Here is a 17,297-nt window from a genome sequence, read left to right as displayed (position 1 = left end):
CTCAAGTGAACACAGAGCTGAATAATAATAAAAAAAAAAGTAAAGAATTCATATCCATGGCTTTCTATGTGTGACTTCTCTTCTGAATCCAATTTAACTCCTAGTTTTACTGCCATCAGTTCTCATGGGTTCTTAAAATACTGTCAATTTTGCTTAAAGAATGCTTTACTAATATTAAAACTGCTTTTCTTTAGAAAGGTGTGTGTGCCGTAGCAAACAGACCAAGATACAAAACGACACTATCTGAACAAGATCTGCAACAAGATTGCAATGGATTGCTCTCCAAAAGAGCCCTCTTGTTTTCAAAGGAGATTAACTGCTCCCAAAAAGATGGGTCTAACACTGCAAAAAGCATACCTAGAGTGATCTTCAGAAGAAGTCATTGAAGCTAGGGGCTGTGCCCAAAGGGGCAGTAAGGCACAGTTCATGATTTTTTTATTATCAAGCAGTAGAAAATGCAGAAATAGAGATATAATTTAATTCCAGATAGAAAAATACCATAGCTAACCCACAAAATCACAAATATGACTCACATTTTAGTTATGTGAGGTCCCTTAACCACCCTTTACATGTTAAAGAAGTGGGACAGGTGAAACTGCTGGACAATAGTAATTTCTTCCTGATGAAGCAGAAATAATTCTGAAAATTTGAAACCTTTTCTTACACAATTACATAAGGAAGAACACTTACCAGACTTTCATTTCAGAAACAGGTGATCATAATCTCTGTTTCCAAAATGTTAATGCTAATAATCACTTTCTTATGTAAGCAGGGGAAAAAATAGGGAAAACTTAGAAAAGGAAGGAACACCCATTTGAATGGAAAAAGGCTTCATCACTGCAGTGAAGAATACAGCACTGAGAAAAATCATGGATACCTCCTAACCCTCACCTGTCACACCAGTCAACAAGAGAGGGGCAGTTTTAAAGTGCTGGACCTCTTACATTTTATGATGGTTTGCTAAAAAGTGTGGCTCATGACAGGTGGCTTGTTTGCTATCCAGGTTGCAGCATGTAATTAAATAAGCACACTTTGAGATTTAAGGTGAATTATTAACTTCTTTACTTCAAAGTTCATGCAAATAAATAGGACTCCACGTGCAGCTCACCTCAGGAGGCTGTCAGCTGAACTTCACTGATGAGGAGGTAACAGGGAGACACAAAGTAAAACAGTTTATGTTGGTTCCCCATGGGCACAGTTTAATCTCTGCTGGGGTTGATGTTCATTGGGAATGAAATTAAATCCACTTAATGGAAGAAGATTCTTGTGTAAGCATGTTCAGTGCTAGACCACCATTCCTACATATGGTCCACCTGGGTTTTGCAGGTTTTGGACCTGGTTTTTTGAGCAGTTTACTGAGACTGCCTGAAATTGGTGAAGACCAGGGGCCAGGTGGGCTCCACACATTCATGTTTTCTGCCAGAAGCATCACCTGCATGGGGAGAAGGAGCTGAAAGCTACAAAGGAAAATTACAGCTTAACAGTCAGCATTGTAGAGGTGAGAGATGGGAACCACAGCCAAGTTAGTGCTAATGGAAGCAAAATTCTTCTTTGAAGATGCCAAGTAAAGTTTAATTTTCATGTTTTTAGTACAGAGTAAATTTTTCATAGACCTGCAATACAATATAAACCAAATCATACTGTCACTTAGTGGCATGAGGCAGAGATGGGATGGTTTAAAAGAGTTCAAGCTAAGTTTGCTGTGGGTGGGAGCTCTGGCTGGACAGTGTGGGCTGCAGTTGACAGTGTGTCTCAGCACCTTGTTAACATGACTTCATTTACTAATACCCCAGAAAAAATGAGGTGTGCTAAGGCTGCCTCTCTCACACACCCTGAGGTCAGCTCTCCTTTGGACATCAAACACAAGTTCTCTGGGACACTCCCAGCAGGACCTTGGGCAAAGTAAACCTGATCAGTGCTGGATATTGGGTTTCATCTGACTTTCATTTAACATTGGGCATTCATTAACACACAGAAGCCTTCATTTGATATCCTGGAAGATCAGATTACAAAGAGAATGAGATGACCTGAATCCCAAAGAGAGGGAAGTGTCAGTTTGCTTTCCCTTTGCTGCTTGCAACATGATGAAATTTGAATGGCAAGCAGTGCCACCAGTATATTTTGAACAACTATTAAACACAGAAGCTATAATCTTTTAATTAGTTTCTTTCCAGAAAAATAGAGCAAGCAATGTTCAGCACCAGTCTGTATCTGGCAGATGGGTTTACCATTCAAGATAATGAAAATAAAATTAATTTTCACTGCGCCTACCCACTGTATACAAGGCTCAATCCTGAAACTGCTATCTATTCTATTATGAGGTTCAAGATTACAGTTTAATGAAAACATGTGACATCTCAGCAAATGATGTTCAAATTTCTGTTCCAGCCATTCTCAGATGTAGTGTCAAGACAAGGGGCTGAGTGCAGACTCACATGCCATGCCCTGACATATGACAAGAGCTGCAAATCTACTTCACAAAACATGTGCTAAAAGCCTGCCTGAATCACATCTCTTCCTTGGTCAAAATTCTGCCTCCTTACTGACCGAGTTCCTCCAAGCCTTGACCATGGCAGAAGGAGCCCATGGTGCCAAACAAGTGGCCTGGCATGTTGCTTTATCCTCCCTCTGACCCAAATCAGCTACAGAACATATTCCTGGAACAAAAATTTAAAAGTGTCACTAGAAGATTTGAGCCCTAAGTGTGTGAAATGCAATCAGTTCCTCAAGCTTTGCTAAGTCAAACACTACTTCTGTTATTTTAGTCTAAACATGAAGTGAATCTGTTTAATTTTAAAAAGTACATCATTATAACCATGCTCAGACATTCTAAATATTACTTAAAACCATTTAAAAAAAAATTAAAAATCAATATTTATTAGCTAAACTTGTTTCTGTAAATGAATACCAATATTTTGAATGCCCCACTAACATGAATAATCTCCTCATGCACATAAATAAGCCCTATCAATTAAGACAGACAGGACTAAGTAAAGAGATATGGATGCATACCAGCAATGGAGCTGCTTTAATCTGCACTGCCAAGATGATTTGGATGATATGGAGCAGCAGAAGCAACCCTCTTAGCTAGGCATCTTATTTGTAAAAAGCATCACAAAATTTAATACAAAAAAGGGTAAAACTTGAACCACCCCCAAGAAATGTCAACTTGTGTTTTTTTATTCAATGATAGCCTATTCTGCCTTAAAACACAAGCTCTGAGCACCTTTCAGATAGAAATTCATCTCATTAAGTTCTATTCTTAAATCCTGGAGAAGAAAAATGTTGTTCAGAATTGACAATCTTTCATAGATGCTCAGATGAACAGGAAAAAAAAAATCATCAATCCTAATGAGAACTATAATCATTCTTTTCCTCTTTACAACAGATTAATCCTAACTTAATTTCCCTGGAATTACTTTCAGCTGGCATTAGCATAACAACAATACATTAAAAGGGATTAATTCAAATAAAAAACAAATGCACTGACTGTTCACAAAAATTCCCCTTCATGTGTTCCAGTGGCATTATTGGTATAAATCAAAAGGTTTGTCTTGGAGGTCAGAAACTCCTGGTGGAAATAGATGTGTGCTGTATGCTTGAAGACTGATGGGATAATCAGAGAGAGGGGTTCTAAAGCCAGTATTTCAGGCATTTCATTCAGAGAATTGCATTGTCAAACTCATTAGGAAGTTTGACACTCTTGTGTTTCCTTTCTCTCACACTCCTGATAGCAGAGAGAGGAGAGTTTGCTCCAATGCCACAATGATTTAATGCAGATAATGTTAACAAAAAGTAACAACTCACATGTTTATCAAAACGTGCTCTTGTGTTAACTCAAGTGGAATTGGGCCAGTGGAAATTACTGAGCTCAGATATTTGAAAACCATGCTTGGTATCATTGGTATAAAGGGGCAAGGAGCCTGTGTTCATTTGAAACTTTGCTGTGGGAAAAGCTTTAAAGCCATTTGTCCCCTGGGCTGTTGTAGCTGCGCATTATGAGTCTCACAGCAGCTGTCAGTCATTCACTCAAGCTTGTGTCCGACCCAGAGGGCTTCCAGGAGCATCTCTCTGCTCACGTTTCACCCCTGGTTCACCACACCTGAGCAATGACAGGACTGAAGGGCCAAGCCTAACGCAGCTGTGTCATTGCTTTTGGAGCAGGCAGCTGCTCCTCCTGGTGCAGCCCTGCACCAGTGGGATCACACACTGCCCAGCGTGTCCTCACTGTGCAGTTTCTGAGAATCACCTTGGAAATATTTGCTTTCTGTTAAACATTGACAGAGCTAAAGCTGTGCCAGCACTGCTGCCCGCTCCCCTGGCTGCTGAACAAACATGCAGTGGCTGCCTTTTCACCAGAGCCTGCCAGCTGCTCCACACCAGGTCTTGCGTGGGGAATTTACTACTCTGGGACCCTCACTATTGACACCCTGCACCTGCATCAGCACTTAAACACCACACAGTGAGCACAAACAGCTAAAGAATCGTTTTCTCCCCCTCCTCAGGAAGAAACAACATTTGAGCTCTCCTGGGAAAATGCATGTTACCAGTAACTGCAACCAGTGAATAATAAATGTTAATAAAGCATTTAATTAGAATCCTGTTAGGAAAAGCACTTTCACCAGCACAGCTGGCAAGAACCCCCTTGAATAAAGGCTGCCTTCTTGCCAAGTACAACATAGGTAGAGTCATAACTAGTCAGCAGATGCTAAGGACATATGTGAACACCATGGCTGAAGCCTGAGCTTTTCAAAGCAGGTATTTTATAGACTGGAGTAATCTGGGAATTCTGCCTAAATTTTTCTCCTCTGGCCTTGTCATTTTTGAGAAGATGCTGGTTATTTCTTAGCACCCACACCACATGCTAACAGGGTCCTGAGCTAAACCAGCACCCTGGGACAGCATTCCCTCCAGCCTCTATGTGCCAGGGCACATCACCAATGGTTGCCAGAAAAACAGTTCTTTTAGATCAGTAACAGATGAAAGGGTCAACAAAAACTAGTTAACTAGAATTTCCCTTCATTTAGTGGGTTTCTGCCTGCCTTGCCTCACTCTCCTTGCCTCCAAAGCACTGCTACTTGCTGAGTCAGGAAGAAAACCCACCCTCTCCCACATGCCCCGATCCTTTTCTTAAATTGCTCTTGTACAAAGTCTAGTAACTTCAACAAACCAAAGTATTTGCCCAGAAATCACATTTGCTTGGAAGAGTCTGAGCACACTGCAAAAATCTGCACCACTGTTTTAGCCTGGCTGCACAGCATCAGGTGCCTCTGGGAATACTTGGTTTAAGGGTGGCAATTACAGTCTTTGTAAGATCCAAGTGTGGGATGTAACAGCTTTCTAACTGGCATTAAATACATAGTCTAGTCTAAAGTATTTTTGTTCTAGTCCTTTATAATTTCCATGTAATCCTTTATTAAGACTCATAGAAAGAAGAGACTGGACACCTTTTAATGTTCACTTAATTGACAGTCTTTGCTGTAATTTTGTCTGTGTATTTTCCTACTTGAAACCCTTTGGCTAAGATGCTGCTTGGCATAAGAATTCTTAGGACAATTTCCTCAGAGAACACAGTGGTGTGGAAATTTGAAGGATGTGCTCCCTCACCAACCAGAGGACTTCAAACAAGACAAGGAAGATGTTCTTCTGTGGAACACTCATTGGTGAAAGTGAACCATAATTTGCAATAGATGAAAAGAACATCCCTGGTGATAAACTAATCTCTTGATTTTGAAATTTTGCAACCCAAAATCTTCTAATCAAGAGCCACTGGGGTTTTTTTGAACCAAACTAATTCTCATTTATATTGAGAACATGCAAAATACTTCCCCAAACATGTTTATTCTTCTATAGCCTTCTTCCTACTAATTTATCCGAACCTGGTACCACAACATGTTTCACTCACATGGCCAAAGATGTGCAATAAGGCGGTGTGACTTAGGAAAATCACGCTGAGTGGTGAGCACCAGGAGCTTTGGGAATCATTCCGTCCAGGACTGGGAGTGTCGGAAGAGCCCGGGCGCAGCCTTTGGGTGTCCAGCGGCTTCCCGGGAGCCGCACCCTGATTCCAGCGGAATTCCCACGGCTCCACCGCCACCTGCCGGGATGTCCGGGCATCCCGCCCCGGCTGGGGACCCTGCGACAGCACCTGCAGCGCCAAAGGACGGAGCTCTGGGAGAGAGAACAGCCTGGAGCCCGCAGGGAGGAAGATGAATGAAGATCTGCCAGATCCTTTGTGCCTGTAACACACAGCCCGAGCTCTGGGGCGGCCAGAGAGACCAGCAGAGCACCTGGAGTGCCAGGGCAGTTTCAGACAATGCAATTAACCAGGGACTTCCAGTTAATTAACGCTGACATCAAGCTACTCAAGACGGGTGTAACTTTGGCCAGTTGGCACTGGTCTGACAGATCTGAAACCAAGAAAAATGTTCAACCTGGAAAGTAAAACGGAAAATATCTTGACCTTGGTCCAAAGCCATACTGTGCCCAAGTTAAAAGGAAATGTCAATGCATAAAATCACAGCAATGTCTTTTTCAAGAGCATAAAAATATTTTGCCCCATTCTACAGATTTGAAACAACTGACCAGAACTACATCAAAATGTGTTATATGGGATATGCCAGATGATTGGGACATTAGTCACATTGAATTCCTCACATGAAAACACATCCCTACAATGTTAATAATGCATGGAGAAGCTGCAAACACCGCAAACAAGCTATGTTTATCATGAGAACAGGCTGCAGTTTAAAGAATTACTCTCTGGTGTTTGCAGAAAAGGCAGAGTTCAGCCATCTTTACTGAACTATGGTCCTGACAAAAAAAATACACAGCAAGGGTGATAACCCTTGACAGCTTCTGATCCTACTAAAGCAGCTGTTTGGTCTAGATTTTTGCTCTTTTTAATGTCCCACTGGCTTGTTCCTCCAAGATGTTCCTATTTTGGATGACTTCCAAGATCTGCCCAGTTTTTCTTTATTGTATTTTCATTACCATTATTTCCTTCAATACTTCTTTAGTATCCTGGCTCTAGCATCCTGTCCCCTCTTCCTGGGGCTAAACCTGGCTATGCACTTGTGCTTACAGAAAGGTTGATCTCCAGAGACAGTCATGTACTGACACCAGTAGAGAGTATGTTACAGGTGAGCAAGGTTCACTTCTCTACTAATGAATACTTTGTAGGTGGAGGAAAATTCAAATGCAGGCAGCAAAGTTACAGCTGATTTTGCTCTCTCTGCATTTTTCAAAGCTAAGTTGAAAATGAGAGAATTTGTTCCCAAACAATTAACTGACTGACAGAGTTGAAACACCATCTGCATTCAGTGCCAGGCTGGGAGCTTCCCGTCAGCACCACTGTAACATCACACTGAAATGAATTTCTTAATTCACACATTTCTTAAGGACACTGACACACTGCCATTATGCCACACTCAGAACTCAGCAAGCATTTGAATTAACACGCGGTTGAACTGATTACAAATAAAACATTTACAAGTTTACATAAACACTATTAAGCCTGTTGTTGACTGTTATTTTCCTAAGAATAATAGAATATACTCTGTTGGAAAGAACCCCCAAGGATGATCAGTTCAGCTCCTGTCTCTGCACAGGACAGCCCCAAGGATCCCACCCTGTGACCTCCTCCCTGGGGAGCCTGGTCCTGTGCCCAGCCACCCTGACTTGCACTGTGGAACTGTCTCATTCACTTCACTTTCTGCTCACCACAGCTGCTGCACCGAGACAGTGGAACTGCAGAGAATTCTCCTCCTGAGCCAGTTCCAGAAAGAAATTTAAAATATGGAAAAGTTGGTTCATGGTCTTGAATGTTGTGAGATCTGAATTTTGAGCTTAAAGGTTTTAAGCATTAACTTCAAAATACCTTAAAATACAGTCAAATTTAAATTGACATGACCACCTTACTTTAATAGAGTCAGAATTCTCATCTGGCCCCACTGAGCTTTAGGTCCTGGGACAGGTTTAGCTTCAAAGATAAATAGGTAGGTGCAAAAAGCTGAGGTCCAGTTTGTGCCAGAGCTGCAGTTTTATTTATGTATGGGAAACTTCTCCAGACTTTGGAAGTTTTCAGGAGTAGCAGGAGGTCTTGCTGTTGCTCCTTTTTCTTCTTATTGGTATGTTGATTTTAATTTTCTGTTGTAGAATTTGATTACAACAGCAGCAGGATCAGACACATGCTCTTCAAATCATCAAGCTAAGTCGATGGATACACATTGAGGATCAAAAAATTATTTAAACTTAATTTGATTGATATTGTCCTAATTCTAGTTTTCATTTGCTCATGAACATCATGACCACTAAACACACTTAATTAAAAGTTGTTAAAGCTGCTGTGTTGGATCAACCCTTCCAGTTTCTCTGACTACAGTTTTGATTAAAAAAGCCATTTTTTTCTGCTTTCCCCGCTCTCTGAGGAGGCAAGAGGGGAAAAGGGTATGTTACAGCTTTCCACTCACTCCCTCTCATGGAAATGAGGGAGGCAGAGTTTGTGTTTCCCTGCACAAACCAGCTTTGTACACAAACACCACTAATTACCTTCCCTTCATGTCTGAATATCAGAAAAATTATCTATATTTAGCAGACTCAATATAACATTAGGAGTAGGATGAGGCTTTGGAGCAAAACACAATGAATGTCTCATTCAAGAGAATTCAGCATTTCTCGAAGCTTAATGGTGACAATCCATTTGCTTATAGAGAAAAGAGAATGAAATTGATTAAAATTTCTGCTATCCTTTCAATCTTATGGGTTCTCAGTGGGGATCTTTTAGAGGACAACACAAAAGCCTTATGCTCTGTGCATGTTATTCCTTTTGTGGATCACACTTCTCTACACACACTACACCATGCTCAAGAAGATAACAAATGACAGGCACAATCTCTTATCTTCATCGTGTTGTAACCCTTCTTCCCTCTCGTGTTCTTCCAGTGTCACAATAGATACAGAGGGAAGGGCAGAGAGTAGGAAAGGCAAGGAATATTTGTGGAATGAAGAGATGCCATAGGTCTGGTGAGAGACCAAGCCACTGACTAAATATGGGACTCCCACGGGAAGGAGACTTACAAGAGACTTACAAGGACGTGAGAGGAGACACGTATAAGTATGAAGAACTGAAGGAGAAAAGAAAGAAATGGTTTCATAAGAGGGGAGAAGCTCAGCTGCTGGCTACTTCTGCATCCAGTCCCAAATACAGCTCTTTTGTACCTCAGACATCTCACATGTACCAGACCAACTATCAATGCCAGCCTCCCTCGACACTGCTGAGAAGAGCCTCTGCATTCCACTATGGAATTATGTTGGCTTGATTTAGAAAGCCTCTACTTTGGGGAGACAGTTTTAGTGCAGTTTTATTGAACCCCAGAAAAGTGACAGACAGTGGAGAACATTTCAGCTAAACCTGAAGTGAAAACTGTCAATAGGATATAAAAACAGTTCCATGAATTTTTTCCAATTGTGAAGTTTCCATTAAAATTGTGCAGTATGCACTGTGGAAATGTTACACCAGGCTGTGCTTGCAGTAGAAATTAAGAAACAAAGATTGCACTTATTTCCCAAGTACAATCAAGTACAGCATTGTCATGTTGTCAGGATAAACACCGAGTACAGCTGAGAGCTTATGACATCCCATGATGGCACTATCCTTGACTCAAGCCATGAGAGGGAAAATGTTCATCTCAGGAATGGGAGAACAGCCCTCATTCTCATTCCAGAAGACACCGACAAGTGGGTTTTAGTTAGAAGTACTGTAATTATCCACTTTGCAACAGATAATGTTCAGTGTTTCTAATTAAAGGTAGGTAACCGTACAGAACTTTGTAATTACGTGGGATAATCTTTGCATCAAAATAAGACATAGCCCACACTTCATTTGCATGGGCCACGAGCATGCCAAAAACATTTCACTTTTAGCCAGCTACACCGAAAGCAGAGGTACAGAAGATCCTACCCCTGTAAAATTCATTTCACTTAGGGAACTAGCATGCACACACTAATTTGGGCAGCATAAATAGTACCTACAAGGAAAGTTTGCCAGGCAGATCACCAGATAAAAACTGAAGCTTCAACCATACAGGTCCATAATTTCAGTTCAATTGAATTATTTGGCATCACTTTAAGGAATAGAGCCTCTGGGAAGTGGCATTTCATCTTATCCCCCTCTCCACAATGGTTTCTGCAGTCTTGAGCCAAGCTGCTTCCTGTCACAAACCTTTTAGCTTGGCCAGGTGCTCAACCATAACCCAGGCAGAGAAATCCCATGCAATCACTTTCCTAAACAACCCCAAATTTCAGGGACATGAGTAGGAGCAGCTTTGCCCCAGAATGATCTGTAGACCTTCAACATATAAGTTATGCAATGTATTACTTGATGAGAATCAGAGCTGCAATTTCAAACCAACAATTTGTTCTTCATTTTCTGGCTATCCTGTCCTCGGGGCTAATCACTTTGATGGTTTTGTGTCCAGAATGAACGTGCCTCTGTGTGTGTATGGCTGCTCCTTCACTTTCTACATATTTTTCCTCCTTGCTTCAGCACAGGGATAGGAAAAGACAACGATTGCTTCGAGACAGTGGTAGAGCAAGGTAATAGGGAGCAGTGATGAAGGAATGTGGATGGAGGTGTTACCATGGCAACAGGGGGACAGAGCATTTTCCAGCTTTGGGAAAGCGAGCACATTTCTCATCACTGTTTCTACTCTGAGTTCTGAGCAGCCCTTTTGACCTTTAGGGTGAGGACAAAAGTGCAATTGGCCCCAGGGAGCTGTTCCATCATCATTGCAAAAGTTAAAGAGCAGCTGAGAAAGCCACACAGAAATTTAAACTGGTGTTCAGGTCAACACCTTCAGCATAAACTTACGTTACTGAATTATGTAGTAGATCCATAAATCCATTATTTTTCAGAATAACTTGTAAAAATATAATTCCTGTGCTCTGAAACAAAATGTTTATTATCACATTCCCAAACACTGGCTATATCTGCCATATATGTCATGTAGGCACTGTACAGTCAGCACTTCCCTGCCAAAATTGAGTCCAAGAAGAAAGAGACGACAACAGTAGGGAAATAATCCCATTACAAGCAAGGAATATGACAGGAATATAACAGAAATAAAGCATCTATTGATAGCCCTTTATCAGTAGTAGCTTTGCCCCTTTTGGATGGTAGAGGTTTTGCAGATGAGCACGAGGGGGTGCACAGAAAGCCACACATGGCTGTGGCATAGTTTGAGTACAACATTCCCTCTTTAGCAGCCATAAGAGTGAAGGTACAGATTACACACACCAGCTATCACTTACATTAGCTGCTGTTCCTAATGAGCCCAGCAGAAGGAAGGCCAAAACCAGAACTCTTTTCCCCCCCAAAAAGTTATCAGAAGATCACATGGCTGATCACCTAATGCAGCTGTGCTTTAGCAGGGAGCACCAAGTTTCATTTAAATGTATAAAAAAAAAATAGCAAGAAGGCTGCAATGCTTTTCTGAGATAAAAAAACTCAATGCAAGGGTGTGTCTTTATGCATTCTTAAATATAAAGAAGCTGTTAAAGGATGAACCACAAAATAAAAAGGCCTAAAGGAAGAACCACATGAACTCTGCAAGTTGGCAGAAGATTTACAGAGATGCAAAGCTGCTAATTTTCAGAAAACACCTCCTGGAGCAAGCAGTCTACAGCTTATAATTTCTGAAAGAGTCTGTGGGAATGCTATTAAAGGGAAGTGCCATTTGGGGTAAAGAAACAAAATGCAAGAAATTGGATTTGAATATGTAGGTCTACAAATGGTAAATGTTTCTACTGGTCAATCCAAATACATTTTTAGGAAATAATGGTAGTTCTAATGTCAAAGTAAATATAAGGTTAATAAAGATAATATCAGTGAGAAGATGCAAACCTTTCACCTTCTTAGGGGCATGATACAGCTGACAGTGATACATGATAGAATCTCTCCACCTGCTTAGGGAAGCTGAGCACGACAGATAATCTCACACCGTTTATTTTGGAGGAGGAGATAAATTTACCTGGAGAGCCATGAAGACCCTTGTTGAGGTCACAGCAGTTTTTGCAGGATGCCACATCATTTACACTTTCCAATTTGTTTCTGACTGTTCCCAATCAGACCTCAGCAGCACACTGAACACAGTCCAGAAAGCTTTTAAAATTTGAAACAGCAGCCTAGGAGCAGGAGGCTCATGGTATTAACACCATCAGTAGTGCCTGGTGAGGCATTCAGGCTGCTCGTCACAGTAAACTGAAAGCCTACAGATACTTTGCCTTCCTCTGGCTGACAGCTCACCTAGGGCAGGAGAAAGCAAATCCTTCCAAACCTGTAGCCTACTACTTTGCATTTGTGGGATGGGAGCATTAAAAGGCTGAATTGATTCCTTCACTCATTGACACTGAACACAGTTGTGACCTCCAGGTTTTCTAGGGCCAAAGGATGCTCAACTGCTGTGCTGCTGTTGGCCAGGGTAGAGTTAATTTTCTTCACAGTAGTTGTATATCTTGGATTTTGCTGCAGAGTTGATAGTGCAGAGGTGTTCTCATCATTGCTGAGCACAGCAATTAATTTACACAGAATTAAGACCTTTTGTGTTCCTCACCCCATCTCACCAGCAGAGGCTGGGAGTGCAGAAGGAGCACCCCAACTGACCCAAGGGATATTCCAGACAATGTGGTGTCATGCTCAGTGTATGAAGCTGGGGAAAGAAGAAGGAAGGGGAGAATGTTTGAATTGATGGTGTTTGTCTTCCTAAGTTGTCATTACATGTGACAGAGCTCTGCTTCCCTGGGATGGCTGAACACCTCTCTGCCCTAGGGCAGGGACGAATGAACTCCTTGTGTTGGTGTGCTTGAGTGTGTGACTTTTGCTTTACCTATTAAGCTGAGCTGTCTCTATCTCAAGCCATGATTTTTCTCACTTTTTCTGATTCTCTCCCCAGTCCCACCGGCAGGAATGAGAAGCTGTGTGGGGATGAGTTTCTGTCTAGGGTTGAGCTGCTCTCAGCTGTGCAAAGCCTGTGCTGAAATCTCTGCAGGCCTTTGGAACAAACTCTATGGATACAACTACCACATAATATCCCACACTCAGGGAACCTCTGTTATCAAAAACACACAATGCACTCCCAGACACCTCACATTTCCCACATCTGGTCTTTGATAGACTACATTTGCTGGTAAATGTGAAGTACCAGCCACTGTCAGCTTCAGTCAAATACTCAGGAAAAAAAAAGCCTCATATTTTCTGAGAGCACCCAACATCATCCACTGATCTAAGGTGGAGGAAAATCTGGAATAACAAATTTGTCCCAGTCAGACAATACAGAAACAGTTCTGTGCAAGCCTAGATGTGCCTCTGGGAATATGAGAGGTCAGGTAGTAGCTGTAGGAAAACAGATATGGTCTTTGTACCTCCCACAGAACTGTTCTCTGGCTGTTTATTAACCCTCAGGAAAATTGAAGTTACGTGGTTTCAATTGTTACAAGCAACCTTATCAGAAATAACTGCCCTCATGCCTGAAATGATGGCTTAGTCAAGCAGAGTACTCCTGTCCCCTTCCTGTATCACCTCAAATGGTAATCCTACAATTTAACAGATGATAGTGCTTGCAGAAACAGCTTTTTTCACTTATAAAATGGTCCCTGACAGTTCCTGCCCCCTCACAAAGATGATGTTTATATTCACCATGGGGTAGGCACCTTCTAAATTGGCAGGTTAATACACTATCAGACTTTTAAAATCTAAATAAAGAATTCAGTTTTTCCTTATTCAAACCTCATTCCCCAAAGGGATTTTCTGATACCAACCTGCTACAGTGGTCTGGATGAAAATAATGTGGTGACTGCAGCCAGCTGGTCCAGCAGGAGCATTTTAATCAGCATCCCCAGAGGTTTCTGTAGAGTGAGGACTTCACTTACAAAAGCAATCACAGGCAGGAATGACACTGTGCTGTCTAAATGTATGCATTTTGGGTGGGAAAAGTTCATCAGCTCTAGTCTTGAACCTGAACTCCATTCCTAACTCACACACACGAGGCAATAGTGAATTCTGGCTACAAGGCACCAGGAGACTTTATCTTCCAGGCAGAACCTGACCAAGTCATTGCCCAGGGTAGGTTGTAGGTCTGAAAAACTTAGATCTGAACAAACAGATGGTCCCCAGGTGCTTCAATACCTCTCCACCTGGGATGAAAAAGAAAGAGCTGTTTCTCACTTTGCCAGCCTACCACCAAGCCACGTTTCCATGTAAAATGGGTGATGTTGGATTCATTTCTGTAATGCCATACCAGGTGCTCCTGTGTTACCACAACAGCAAATTAAAGTCAGATATAAGCTATGGTTGCCCAACTCTTTCATGCAACTGTCTTCTTCTAACCTTCTGTCTTGCAACAGGAAAAAAAAAAAAAAGAAACAAATGTTTTCATTTCTCTTGAGGAAAAAGAGAAAAGCAAAAGGAACCAAACAGAACAGATACAAGCAAACTCTGCCACACATTCTTCAAGACTTTTGAAGCTTAACAAGGCAGAAATACTGAAAGCAGAAGCTTCAAATTTTTGCATTTGCTTCCTATTTCTGTTAAAATTCCTGTCAATCACACCTCAGCAGATAAACACACTGCTAGCACTTTCACCTTACCATCATCTCATCTTCAGCCAGCAGACGTGAACAGGTTTTCTTTTGCACTGCTTTGGAAAATCCCGTAGATCTACTTGGAAAGGGAAATTCCCAGCTCAGGAGTCCCTCAAGCCATAAGCCAGCAGAAAAGCCTCAGCAGAAGGGGGTCACTGCTTGCATCAAGTGCTGCAGCAACATTTTCAGGGCCGCAGGACAGAGCTGTGGGCCAAGCACCTGAAATGCCCTGTGGTCCAGACTCCAGCTGGTTCCCTCAATGCAGCACCTGGCCCTCGTGAAGAATATATTTAAAAAGCACTATAGCTTGGGAGGGAAAAAATCCTCCAGAAGCATGAAAGTATTTTCCAGTTGCTCCTGCCTTTCCTGCTTTATTCCCAAGGCACACACCAGCCCAGCTGGCCATTCTTCCCTCTTCCAGCACTAAATAAGCCCCCAGGTAAGGAGACACAGCTCAACACAGCAGCACGTTGTCAGAATTGATTCCTCCCAGCTTCCAAGCTGACTTCTTGACTTTGCTTTATTCAGTTAGTGCCTCTGACCACGACAGCACAGCTCCCATGTCTATCCTCTTTTGATCTAAACTTCTTTGCATAATGGTGACTTTAGGCACACAGGGGAAGAAAAAAGAACAGCAGCAAATAATTTTGTTCTTGCAGAACGATCTATTTCCAGGAGAAAAGAGATGGTAAATTGCTGCCATTTTACTGTCTTGTTTAAATAATTTTCTGTAGGAGAATTTTAAATGTCTTGTGTATCAGGAAGGGGCAGCTGCTCCGTTTTCCATATGGGTATTATGGTATGAGGCACTGATGCAATTTGGAAGATGGACTATTGACTGTTGTGAAATGAGGCTGAAAATGATGCAATCAATTTAATTCTCTAATGGCCTAAGCAAAGGAGGGGAAACTTTCTGGGCATTGTTTGACCTGTCTTATGAGAGACTGAAAATTCTGTTCTGAGTAATCAGAAGATGGATCTCATTTTATACAACTTTTTTTTGATTCAGTAGTTGAAGGAAGAAAAACTGTATCTCAATTTATAATTCTAGTTCCTTCCACTATTACTCAAAATGAATAAAGATGACAGTTTTCATTCCAAAACCCAGAGTGCTTCAAACCTTTAGATGACCTTCAAGAGAACAGCAAGACAATCTGACTACAGCCATCAAAAGATTTCTGGTTTAATTAGATCCTGTAGAAGTGTACTCTTTTATTAAATACTTTGTGGCAATTAATTGGTTTCAGGTTTTCTTTCTTAAAAAATAAATACAGAGTGAGCTGGCTGTATCATAGGATGAAGGGAGGCACCACATTTGTTGCCTGTTCTGACCAAACCAGGGATACCTGGGATGAAAAATGACCTAAGTTTGTGAACCCCTGTGTGTGAGTTAGATGGCAAGTGAGAGAGCACATGCATCTTGGTGTCCAAGAGAAAAATGGACTTCCATTCTGAAAACACAAATTATGGCAATTCTACATTCACATGAGAAAAAAAAGGGTTCATACTGCTCCACATCAGAATTAACACGTATTTCAAAACATGAAAACTGGATGAAAGTAGAATTGCTGCCTTTTCATCAATAAAATACTAACATCAAAAAAGAGGGAAACTGTCACATCCTCTAGATCAATACAGGTTGCTTCAGGGAGAGTGTGTACCACAGAAACCATAATTTCTGTTCCATCATTGGGTACAGGGATCAGGTTACCATGTTTCTCTCTCTCTCTCTTTTTTTTTTTTTTTAATGAAGACTTTATTTAAACGAGCAGGAAAACTACAAAAGCTAGTTTTACCTCACACCTGGTGAATTGAGATTCCCTGGGTACGTTCAAAATATGTATAATTTAAATAAATCAGCCCTAAGTTCAGAGCATTATGTGCTGTTCTACATCTGAAGAGCTCCTGTGCATCTGCAAGGTTTCTCCTGAATATTCCCTGAGCTTTGCTATAGGGACAGCTCTGGTATTTCATGTAATTATCATGATAATTCATGATACAATAAACAGAGAGAGATTCTCTCTGTTTATTGTATCATAAATTATCACTTTGTAATGTTCTTCTGACCCTAAACACATTAATCTGAGCTGCTCTCAATCACACCAAGGCCCAAGGAGAAATGCTAATCCAAGGTTTGTGTGTCGGCATTGGCTTGGTGCTGTCTCTAAAGGAGACATGGATTCATGAGTTCTGTTTTTAATTCTCAGTTCCACTACAAGTTTCCTGAGCAGGGCATTTAATTTCATTACAGCTGTCACCTATTTCAAGCATACTTTTACTGCCTAAACTGTGAATTACCCAAGACAGGGCTGTAACAGCTGGCAGAGAGCAGAGTCACAGCTGGACTCCAGTGAAGTACTGCACCAGAAACACAAAGCAAGCTCCTCTCACACATTGCACCCCAGCTGGGCATTTCTCCCACTCCTTCACAGGTGTCCTCAGGCTGAACATCCAGTGAGATGCTCTGAACAAAAAGTCAGGCTCCCAGCTTTTTGCATGAGGATGTGCAAGGAAAGTGTCCAGGACCTTGCTGGTTTAGCTTGCCTGCGCTGTATCCACCACATATTCCCTTTATAATGAGTCTTCAGGATAAACAATGCCTGAACATTTTTGATTAAATGTTTTTCAAGCTCTTAAAGTCCCTAGCAAGTGAGTTGGTT

This window comes from Pseudopodoces humilis, chromosome 18, assembly GCF_049639895.1.
Source record: "Pseudopodoces humilis isolate 2021_Gansu_Grassland_sample_001 chromosome 18, ASM4963989v1, whole genome shotgun sequence".
In the NCBI taxonomy this organism is placed as follows: domain Eukaryota; kingdom Metazoa; phylum Chordata; class Aves; order Passeriformes; family Paridae; genus Pseudopodoces; species Pseudopodoces humilis.
Note: the sequence above shows the minus strand (reverse complement) of the source record.